Source organism: Capsicum annuum, chromosome 4 (genome assembly GCF_002878395.1).
Source record: "Capsicum annuum cultivar UCD-10X-F1 chromosome 4, UCD10Xv1.1, whole genome shotgun sequence".
NCBI lineage: Eukaryota > Viridiplantae > Streptophyta > Magnoliopsida > Solanales > Solanaceae > Capsicum > Capsicum annuum.
In genome coordinates this window covers 41,350,466-41,362,826 of record NC_061114.1, presented here as the reverse complement: position 1 = coordinate 41,362,826, position 12,361 = coordinate 41,350,466, and the positions used below count along the sequence as shown (strand labels likewise).

The 12,361-nt window shown below is 36.4% G+C and overlaps 1 non-coding gene across 1 annotated transcript; it reads left to right on the top strand.

Moving 5' to 3' along the window:
- The first annotated feature begins 1,497 nt into the window (after positions 1–1,497).
- LOC124898306 lies at positions 1,498–1,603 on the top strand. Its single transcript, XR_007055280.1, has one exon. It is a non-coding gene; the product is annotated as a small nucleolar RNA R71 (small nucleolar RNA).
- The last annotated feature ends 10,758 nt before the right edge of the window (positions 1,604–12,361 follow it).

The window sequence follows — 12,361 nt, the reverse complement described above, 5'->3', positions numbered from 1 at the left end:
AATGATAGGGAACACTTGGTCCATTTCATAATCCAATACCACAAAATACACTGGGAGAATGAATTTGTCCACTTTCACAAGGACGTAAAGCAATATACCCACTGGTCTTTTTATAAAATGGTCAGCCATCAAGAGCCGCTTAGATTTTGGCATCGGGGTATCAAAGTCAAGTTTGTTGTATATGGAAAAAGACATTAAGTTGATTCTCACATTAAGGTCACACAGAGCTTTTGAAAATTCATGCATTCCAATTGTGTAAGGAATAGTGAATGCTCCGGGGTCATCTTTATTTTCCACAACCTTGCTATCCATGATAGTGCTACACCCATATGTGACCTCAATAATATCACCTTCAACAAGTTTCTTCTTGTACATCAAATTTTTGATCAACTAACAATATCCTAGGATCTCTTGGATAGCTTCAAGAAATGGGATATTTATCGATAGGTTGCTAAGTTTTACCATGAACTTCCTCAATTTTTCTTTTCCTATTTTTTATGCAATGGTTGAGGAAACGGGGGAGGAACTTTCATGGTTGGTCTTGCTTCATCTTGTGGATTTTCAACTTTAACCACTTCTTCATTATTTTCTTATTTTCCTTGAGGCTACACCTTCTTGGTCTTAGTGTTGGCCAAATTTTCGCTCAAGTTTTCCCTAACCAGTCCATCAAGTGTTTTCCTACTTTTTGTGACAATTGCTAGGACTTGTGCATTATTCTTTGGGTTAGCAATTGTTTCACGTGGAAGTCCACCTCTAGGCCTCACATTTAATTATGTGGAGATTTTCCCAACTTGGGTCTCCAATTGCTTGCTAGAGAAGGAGTGAGACACCATTGTTTGAGAAATTTGAGAAAAATTGACATTCAATTCGCGGACCATTTTGTTCGTACCTTTCACTCTACTCAAGATCCTTGTCAACACATCCTCGGTCTTGAACTTTTTGGGTTAGATGATATTTGACTCTTTGGCTTTGGCCAGATCATGATGAGGAACATAATTGTCATAGTGACATTCCCGATCCCTCCAATATCTATCCCTCTCATTGTCCATTCAACCTTGATTCCCACCTTGCCTTTGATAGGTGGGGCGGGAACCTCTCGATTAGTTAGCCATATAGCGGATTTCCTCATCCAAATTTTTTTCCTCTTCATCATCTACATAATATTTTGATGCTATGACATTGAGTTCTTTCGCGGGTGCACCCATAACATGCTTTGTCAAGAGTTAGAGTTGGGTCATCATTTTCACCATGTTCTCCACCTTTACTTCATTCCGCTTTATTTGTTCATTATCGGCCATGTAAGTGGTAAAAGGAATCTTGGAAGCATCAATTTTTTGGGTATGCCAACCCCAATTTTGCTTAAAAACTTCTCCAAACAATAGAAAGGTCACATGGCGGTGCAACTTCACTAGGGAACCACCCCCCGCATTATCTACCACTATTTTGTTTAATGGATCAAGGGCATAGTTAAAGATCACAAGAATCATTTTATCCAGGACTTCATGATTTGGGAGTTGAGAAAGCTTACCGTTAAACATGTTCCAAGCTTCAAAAAATGGTTCTCCATTCATTTGTCAAAAATTTAAAATCTCATCCTGCTTTTGAAGAATTTTTTATGGCGGGAAGTATCTATCAAGAAAAACCTTAGTAAGCTCTTCCCAAGAAGTAATTAAGATAGGTGGAAGTGAGCCAAGGCATGAACGCCTCACCCGTTAATGATAATGGGAAAAGGCAACACCGAATAGACTCTTGACTAATTTGTGCTATATTGAACGGTGCGTACACTTCCACGAAATTCTTCAAATGGACATTTGTGCCCTCAAAGAGACCTCCATACAATCCTTTCATTTGCAATATGTGAAGCATGATGCAAGTCACTTGGAAGGATCCATTCCTATTAGTTGCTGGGATATGGATCACACTTGTTTACCCCTCTTCATTTAGTTGGCCTTAATCATCTAAAGGGGAATCAAAGGGGCCCATGTTTCTTGTGCTATCACTCATTGTTCCATAACACTCTAATATCCAAAAATAAGAATTAAAAACAACAAATAAAGTAAATGATATCACTCTGAGTATTCCCAAGTAAGAATCACACCGCACTAGTGAAATCTATATATCACTCCCAACAACGGTGCTATTTTGATAACAACCAACTCACTCCTACAATTGAAGGGTGAGGCGGTCATTGTCAAGTAACCTAATTTGAATTGGGGTCAAATCTCAAGGAGTGAGTTATAGACTTTAAATCCTATGGATGCTCAAATTACTACAAGTTTACCCGAAATAATAATAAACAGGACATGTAAAATAAAGTGGGGGATTTGGTTAGAAACTTATTGTACAATCTTTAGCAAATGATCAAGGAATGGCACTTTTGTTTTAAGCAACAATGTTTGGGGAAATCTTAGGATTATGTCTACCTAAAGGTAATGCATGTAGGTTGATGTTGGTTAAACATGGAATTTTGTTGTTAACTAAAGGATAGGCTATGTCGAAGATCATTGGGGTCAATCTTTCAATAAAACCACAAGGATTTCACCCATTGTCTCTTTCAAGCATCTAACAAGTGTGCAATTTTTCATGATCACCTAAAACCTCAATCAAGCATCCCTATTTCTTGGATGATGCTCTGGACATCATTTATACTCCCAATACATTTATTTCTAGGATTGCAAAAGGTAGTAAACCATAGGCTCAATTGTCCACCATTTCCTTGTCCCCCTATAACCCTCTTTTGAGGATGTTATGGGTTACCTAATGTTCACCTTCATCCCTCTTTAAAGGATGATAAAGGGTTTCAAGACTTTAGGGTTTTCACCCTTAAAACCCATTTGTAGTTTGGGTTTTCACCCATCAAATTCCAACCCATAAGCTCAATCAATGGTGGAATCCATACTCAATAACTAAAGTCCTTGCAAACACAACAATACGCACACACAATTACACTCTAGTTTAACATAATCCCAAGATAATTACTTAGCTACTCATGAGGAAAGTAAAGACAAATATACCATGAGGATTATACAAAACATTCATTTTTCACAAAATCTCTAAGAAATTAAGCCTCTAAGAGTAGTTACATACTTTCCCAATTAGGGTTTTTTCTTCTCTAGACAAAATTAGTTATCAGGTAAGAAATGCCTAAAGAAGAAAGGGTTTTTTCTTAAATATGGTTTGGGCTTCATCTAAGTGCTTTTATAGATCTACCGCTGGACATATTCCCACTGAACTGCAATCCCGCATGACTATCTACAACTGCATCCATACGACCATTATTGTATGTCGCGACCATATTGTGCTGACCATCTTAATTGACTGAAACCGTGGATTGAGGATCGTTGTTGCAGTAACTGAGGCTGATGTAGTCCAGGACTTCAGCTGTACTCTTCTTCACTCCCTTTTTATCATTTTTAGCTCCAATCCACATCTTTTGATCTCCTCAACTGTATGCCTATAAAGTGTTGATATTAGTGCATTTTATCACCCATATGTCTCATTCATTTATTCAAAACAAGGTAATGTTCACAAATATTTAGTGAGACTGAGTGGAAAAATCACCCCTCAACAAGTAGTTAGACGAAGCCTCTAACAAAAATAAAAACAATACTTGGTTGGGACATGCCCCCAACCATAGAAAAAACCAATATCCAAAAAATAACCAAAGTATGTAAATACATCCACGTATGATATGAAGTCTTCCAGATTATGGAAGCTCACCAATTAAATCCAATAGCCGATCCAAAATTCGATCACTAAGAACGAAGAGTTAAATGTTCAATTCCTGCATTGCATGGGGATACAACCGCTCGAAGATGGGTTAGCGAGTGAACGCTAGCATGAACTCAGGATAATAATAAAATAATTCCATCTAATAAAACCAAGCAAACTAACCATATGCACAAAACTATACATATATATAACCATGTCGAGAAAGGGAACCGGGTTTGGCATGCATTTAAAACTATTAACTTGGGTATGTGTAGCTTAACCCTCCTAGAAACACCCATGGGCTATATGGGTCAAGTATAACCCCCTGAACGGGCCCCGATGTATGTAGGCACATGAAATAGAGATACCATAAGAGTAGGGGATTCCTAAGTACCCTTTTCTCTCCATGATACATATGTACAATGTACTTAGAGGATTCTAATGTACCTCATATTATCATATATGGTCGCTATGAGCAACCCTCATATCGGCAAACATAAGTTTCCTGTGTTTTTCCATTGGACTTGCACATTCATGGTTAGCTATCACCCAACCATTATTGACCAATTAAAATCATTACCGTCTAACGAAACCATTAATCCATTATTATTAACCAAGTTTATAAGTAGTGGTATCGTTATACTAACTATAGCTTGCAAGCAATGTCCTTAGCCAACCTCCTTATGTAAAGGGATTCCCAAGTACCCAAATATTACGTTATCAAGTTAACTCAGGAGAATCCCGTGTACCCCATAAGTGTTCTATTATTATGTTTTTTTGGGGGAATCCCATATACCCCACAAGTTGTTCACCAACATATTTACTTAGGGAGTTCCTTGTACTCCACAAGAATGCTTAATTGCCCATAATTATGACCACCATGCCTTGATATTTAACCATTTCAAACAATTTAAACCATTTATACCATTTAGGGTTTCCATTGACAACCATACCATGCAATAGTTTTATTAAAAATCCAATAATATAGTAAAAGCATTATCATAAGCATTTTATCAAACTTGTTAGGGGCATAGTGTTTCCATAACCAAATCCCATTACCAATTTAACATTCCCATGCAACCAATTGTCCAAAGCACCATTAAATCATGTAGAAACATAATTAAAATATGGGAAAACCATAACCAAGCATTTAATACCAAAACCCCAATATATGTTTGAAAACCTCAAAATTATACAATAATCGTGCCATGAAAATATTATATAAAACCTACTTTATCTAGAACTAAAAATGAGGGAGGAATAAATGCCTTAGATTATAAAGATAATGGAGAGAAATTACTCGTACAATCCCCAAAGTGATCCTCTAGATAAAACCCCAGCCTTTTTTTACCCAAGAGCCTTTGAGAGAATTAGAGAGTTTCTAAGTATTTTAGATTAGAATAATAGGGTAAAAGATATCCAAAAAGAGTTATAAGTCATAGGGACATAAGGGTTTAAGTAGGAAAATATCTAGATTATCCCCACCTTAAATGCTTAAAATTCTCTTTAGATGCTATGACTCCCCCATACCAGTCATGCCCTTCAATACGAGTGGTACCCACCACTCAAACCCTAGGCCTCCCCTTGGACCCAATATTATCCACCATATGACTTACCGAAACAAAGTCGTACCTAAAACATGCGATAAATAACCCTAAATCATATCCCTAGTAGAATAGAACCAAAGAAAGTTTGAACACTGCCTACTACATGAGTCAATGGTATGACTCATACCTTATCTTATGGCTCATGGTGAGCCCTCGTACTCAAATCAAATTTAAGTTACTAAGTCTCAGTTTAAATAAAGGAAAAAACCAAACGATATGACCCACAACTAACCATACAACTCGTACCCACCAATTCGTACCCATTCCATAAACCAATCTAACCCACCAACCAACACTAGTTAGCATACGGCCAAGAACATGAAACATTACCCTATCATAAGACTGGTACCCACAAGTTGTATGATTTCCAAAATCTAAAAACTAGGAAATTTTCTAAGGGTCCGAACCCAGGGTGTTTCACAACTTTTAGGTTTACCAATCTTAAATCGATGCTAGAACCTTCACATTTTGTTGAGTCTTTTTTGATGGCTAAAGTAGTGTAGGATATATAACATTTCAATTTTTTGAAGCCTTTATGGATATGTAAATATTGGTCAATTGAAGAAACTTGTGCTTTAGCCTTTCCTTCCCCATTATCTCTTAATAGGTGATACTTTTAAATATGGGCACTTTTGCTTATCATAGTTGATGATCTTCTTTCCTGATGTTTCCATGCTCTTAAAAAGCCAAAATTATAGTTACCTTTATCTATTACTAGATTCACCTGATTATCTGCAAGTTTATTTCCTCCCTCATGATATGCTAGAATTTTGTCTACTTTTCTACAAGATTGAATTTTATATCTGTAACCATATTTGTAATGATCCATAGACATGCCTACTCACCCTCAAGGGCCTTTTGAAGGAGTAATGAATCTATTTGTATTATGTTATTGTTATACTGTATGAGCTTGCAATATTTACTAACTTGTTGAATAGCTGTTTCCTCTACAACTATGTTAGTGGTGTCTTCTAAAGTAGTTGTCTTTGCATATAGTAGATCACCATTAGAACCTCTTAAGAAAAACACATAAGAGCTTACCCTCTAGATACTCCATCAACATTGTATTTGACATATCCATCTAGTGGTAACCCCATGAAATATTTCAAACATTCACCCTAGGTTTGAATTATTCAATATTTTTTAGTATTCCTAGCTAATTTCCTTAAAATTCTCTGGTAGGCTTTCTCAGCATATGCAAGTTCCTGACCATATTATAAATGATCCTCTAAGATCACAACCTCTTTCGCTCATGCTTGCTAAGGTTTCTATTCCTCCACAGTTCCCATACTATAATGTTTAGAAGGGCCTTATAGTATAGTTTAATATCTTTCTTCACTTCAGCTCCCTACTAAATATGATTACCTTTATTAGACTAAGGCCTTCAATATTTAATCATGCAAAAGAAAAAAAGTAGGACCATTGACTATTAGCAGTAAATTATCTTAAGAAAACATGTGATAGTGTCTCTAGATTTAAATTTGCACAACACCAACATCAAGAGGGGCCTTTCATCCCCTATCTTCTCAATCTTTCATCCAATGTAACTTCAAATTTCTAGATACTTGACATGAAAAATATCACCTTTTATGGTAAAGATTTGATCCATATCAACTTATATACCTAATTTGGGTTTCCGTATGTCTGATATATTGCCAGGCATACTTAACTTTAAACACCCATCTCTACTCAACATCCAATATGGTCTATCCTTTGCCCTTCTAGATTGGGAGGCTTTAAATTTTTCACTATATGTTCCTCCATCCAAGAAAAAACTAACCACCCAGAATCTCTATAATGCCCCAACTCTGTACTTTGGATGCTACACGGTGCTCATAATCCTAAGGGACCACAAGCTAATCCATGACTGGAATCTGCTGTAATAACTAAATAATAATACTGTATTATACAGAAATTAGACAAAAAATTTCCATAAGTTTCAAAACTGTAAATAAATACTAAGTATTGAAAACTGAATACCGATACATCTGTCTGAAATATTTTAGTCTGATAAGCCTCTACTGTCTGAATAAGGGATTGATAGGACAAACCCCCAACTAACTCCAACTACTAAAAGCTGATAAACAGAGATACTAAATTAATAATCATGTTCTCAAACTAAGAGGACTCACCACTAGTCTGCTGTTGATGGATCGGGCTGCTAAGTATGATCAGGAGCCCGTGCATCTGAACCTATGAGATAAGACATCATAGGGCAAAAGAAAGGGATGCATCAATACTTTAAATGTATTGGTATGCAAAGTGAGGTAGGATGAGATTCATGGGTTCAAATGCATGAGCAATACTGACTAAATAACATGAGTATAATTGAATGAAAGTACATGCATGAATACATAAACTGTAACTGAGGTCGTGATAACACTGGATATTGAGTTTTGAATTTTTGCTTTACTGATATCTGAGTTTACTAATATTGTATTACTGTTAACTAGGTGACTGTATCAGACAGTCTTGATTCTGTGTTTGACAGTCGTCATTTCTATAGAACTAAACTGAGTTCTATTCTGAAAACTGAAACAGGAATTATGGGAGGTAATCTTCTCATCGACATGTCCCTTTATGAATAGATTAGGGTCCAACCTATAACCCCAGTTGGAAGGGTGACAATACCATTCCACAGGCAAAGGCAACTGTGAGTTAACCCTCTCTGATAGGAAGCTCTTTTGTCAACCCTAACTGGTAGGAAAATTCGTATTAAATATATCAACCATAGTCTGGTAGGAAGATATATCAGCCTACACTAGCTACATATTTTTGTAATACAGGGATTGCTACTAAGGATCAAACCCTATGCTGGTAGGAATTCCCCCATCCTCGGGTTTGCTCGATGCTGAATTCTACTCCCAACTTAATAGACACTAAACTGATTATTAGTTCACGCTAAGCTTGACTGAACTGGTACTGATTATACCGTCTAAATAAACTAAACTGAGTTCATTAATTTCTGTTGACTGATGAAATACTACTGAATTCTGTTAACTAACTGAATTTACTGAGGTCTGAACTGAATAATGAATTGGACTAGATGGATACTGAGTGTACTGAGTTTTTCTTGAGTTCTATAACTAATTGAGAGTACTACTGATCGTGACATGATTGAGATTATTCTATAACTAACACTGGCTCTAGGTAAACAGATAAATTGTTGGGTATTAAATACCCCCAGGACTCGATAGCATGAAAAATAAATCATATCATAAACTTGAAAGGCATAACAATATGTACCTGATCATAACTCATTCATAGAGACATTCCATCAAACACTTGCATGATATAACTTGCACATAAGCTAACATGACATTATTGTTTTCCCTTTTTCTTTATTCTCATAAGCAACTTATCAAACACCTGGAGAACATAATTTATGCACATGACACTAAACAACACATAGGCAACATAATTCAAATCCCCATTTACAATTTCAAGGGTTTAGTATGGATTTATATAATTTTATACATATATCAAATAACTAAACAAGAAACTTGTAACAAATATGGATTAGAAACACAATTAATCATTTTAAGCATGAATATAATCAAACCCAGCATAAAATTCATGAAATCAATACACTTGAAGTTTTGAAAGTAGTTTCCTGAACTCCAGGGGTAGAAGGGACCCTTGGATGAACACTTGACATAACTTAAAGCTTGAATTCTCAAATATTAATGGATTTTCTTAGAACTTGGATTCTTGAATGTGATGAACTAGGGTTTGTTGTGGAAAAATTCTAGAGAGAATGAGTAAATTTTTCCTTTTGGATGACTTAATTACATGTTTTGGGGTTGATATGAGATAGGAAAAAAACCATTTACCATTCTGGTTGTGGGTTTTAATTATAGAAAATTGGACTAGCAATGTGCAAACCAATGCACTGCGTCGTTGGCATCAATACGATAGCCAACACGCCACGTTGAGTCTGCATCAATTCATTAGAATTTAAAATGAGAGCTGGGAAAAATACTCATTGATATGATGGGAGATGTGGCGCATCGAGATCGCATTGATCCACTGGTTCGAACTTTCAAATATGTTTCAAATGAAGTTTGAAAAATCCAAAACTTGTCTGAGAATAGCTACTGACATTCCTAATCATGATTCAACCAAAAAATAATTACTTTAAGGTAGTGAGGGTTGTGAAAAAAGATCACCAACTTACAAAGGCTAAAATAACTCTAAGTATGAACACTTAGCTGAATTTTTCTAAGTTTGGGACCCCTTACTAGCTTTTACAGGACTGAATCAAGCCTAGAATTTTGCGAGGACTTACAATATCTCCCCCTTGGGAACAGTGGTCGTCGAATGAGACTGACTAAGCTGGGAATACTGATAGACTAAATTTAGATACTGGATATGCACAACTACAACATGCTTTCATAATTGACACTACTGATATTTTGAAATTTCTTACTGAACATGCATATTTGATGCATGAGCACATAGATGAGATTATTGATAAGCTAAGTCTCTTACATTGAACATGCATATCTGATGCAAAAATATCTGACTGAACAGACTTATGAATGTATGATTGGATATGCAATGGTATCTGATACCAAGTTTATAAAGAAAATTTGAGCATAGAACTGAGTAAGTTCAAGGAAAAACTATTACCTCCGGTTGAGTCTGAGTTTGCGAAGAAGAGGTACGGATACTTTGTATACATATCTACTGTTTCTCAAGTAGCTCCCTCAACGGACTGATTTTACTAAAAAACTTTGACTAGAGGAACCTCTTTGTTCCACAGTCTGCAAATCCGATAATCAAGGATTTTGACTGGGATCTCCTCATAAGAGAGGCTGTTCTGAACGTCTATACTCCCTAAAGGAGCTATATATGCTGGGTCACCTATGTATTTCTTTAGCAAGGAAACATGGATCAATCAATGGACTAAAGCTAAGTCTGAAGGTAACTCAAGCTCGTAAGCTACCTTTATTAAATGGATAAGAATTTGTTAAGGACAGACATATCGGGGACTAAGCTTCCCCTTCTTGCCAAACCTCTTCACTCTTTTCATAGGATAGATTTTCAAATACACATAATCACTAATCTCAAACACAAAATCCTTTCTGCGCACATCTGCATATGATTTCTGTTGGCTCTGAGCTATCTTAAGCCTTTCCCTAATCAACTAAATATTTTCTAAGGTATCAAATACTAAGTTAGGCTCTACCACTACAACCTCACCCACTACAAAACAACCAATGGGAGATCTATATCTCCTCCCATAGAGCACCTTAAATGGAGCCATCTGAATGATGGAATGATAGCTATTGTTAAATGAGAACTCAATCAAAAGTAAATGGTTATCTCAACTACCTCTAAAGTATATCATACACACTTGCATCATATGCTCTGAAGTCTAAATAGTCCTTTTTGCTTGACCATCTATCTGAGGGTGAAAAGTTGTACTAAGGTAGACTTGGGTACCAAGACCCTTTTGGAATGCCTTCCAAAAATCTGAGGTAAACTGAGTACGTCTATTTGAGATTATAGATAATGGAACTCCGTGTAATCTGACCAACTCTCTCACATAGAGTTTGGCGTAGTGCTCAGCTAAACAAAAGGTATGGACTGGTAGAAAATAAGCTGATTTGGTCATCCTGTCTATAATGACCTAAACTTAATAGTGCTGACGACGAGTACAAGGTAAACCTATCACAAATTCCATGTTCACCTCTTCCCACTTCCAAGTGGGAATACTGAACTCCTGTATAGACACACTAGGTTTTTTGTGCTCAATCTTAATGTTGATATGTCCAGCACTTAGAATGTCTCTCTTTATCCCACTTCACCAATAGATCTCCCATAAATCACAGTACATCTTAGTTACCCCTGGATGAATAGAGTAACGTACACTATGTTCTTCTATAAGAATCTGCTGTCTTAGGTCATCTACACCTGCCACACATAGGCGACCCTGATAATGCAATAAACCATCTCCCTCTTAGAAGAAAACCTCTATCTTCTGATCTTTAACTAATTCTTTTAACTTAACTAGGCTGGGATCCCTATCCTTCTTTTCCTTCACTTTGGAAACCAGGGATAATTATGAACTACTCTGCACCCATACATTACCTTCTACTAAATTGACTAAGCGAACACATAGTCGGGAAAGTTAATGAACTTTCTGAGCTAACTTCTTCTTACCATTATCCACTTGAGCAACACTACCCATAGACATCTTACTTAGAGCATCAGCCACTACATTGGCTTTACTCAGATGATACAGGATGCTTATGCTGTAGTCCTTCAACAACTCCAACCACTTTCTCTGATAGAGTTTTTGGCCTTTCTAAGAGAACACATATTGTAGGATCTTATGGTCATTGAACACATCAACGTGCACTCCATACAAATAGTGCCTCTAAATCTTTAAGGCAAATACTACTATTGCTAACTCAAGATCATGAGTTGGATAGTTTTTTTCATGGGGTTTGAGCTATCTAGAGGCATAGGCTATCATCTTACCTCTCTCCATGAAGACATAATTCAAAACTACTCTGGATACATCACAATAAACAACAAAACTATCTGAACCATCTGGTAGAGTCAAAATCAGGGCTGTAGTGAGTCGAGTCTTTAACTCCTGAAAACTCTTCTCACAATAATCTGACCACTAAAACTTGATTTTCTTCTAAGTCAATCTGGATATGGGGGATGCAATAGATGAAAATACCTCAACAAATCATTGGTAATAGCCAGGCAAGATCAACAAACTCCTGCTATCTGATGGAGAGATAGTTCTGAGCTAGTTCTCACTATTTTTTTGGGGATCAATTCTGATGCCATCATCGCAAATGATATGGCCAAGAAAATCTACTGACCTTATCCAAAATTCGCACTTACTAAATTTAGTGAATAGCTAATAGTTTCTAAGAGTCTATACTACTATTTTGAGATGGTCCGCATGATCATGTTCACTGCAGGAGTAGACAAGGATGTCATCTATGACGACTATGGTAAACATGTCTAAGTACTGCTTGAACACATGGTTCATCAAGTCTATGAAAGCTGCTGGGGCA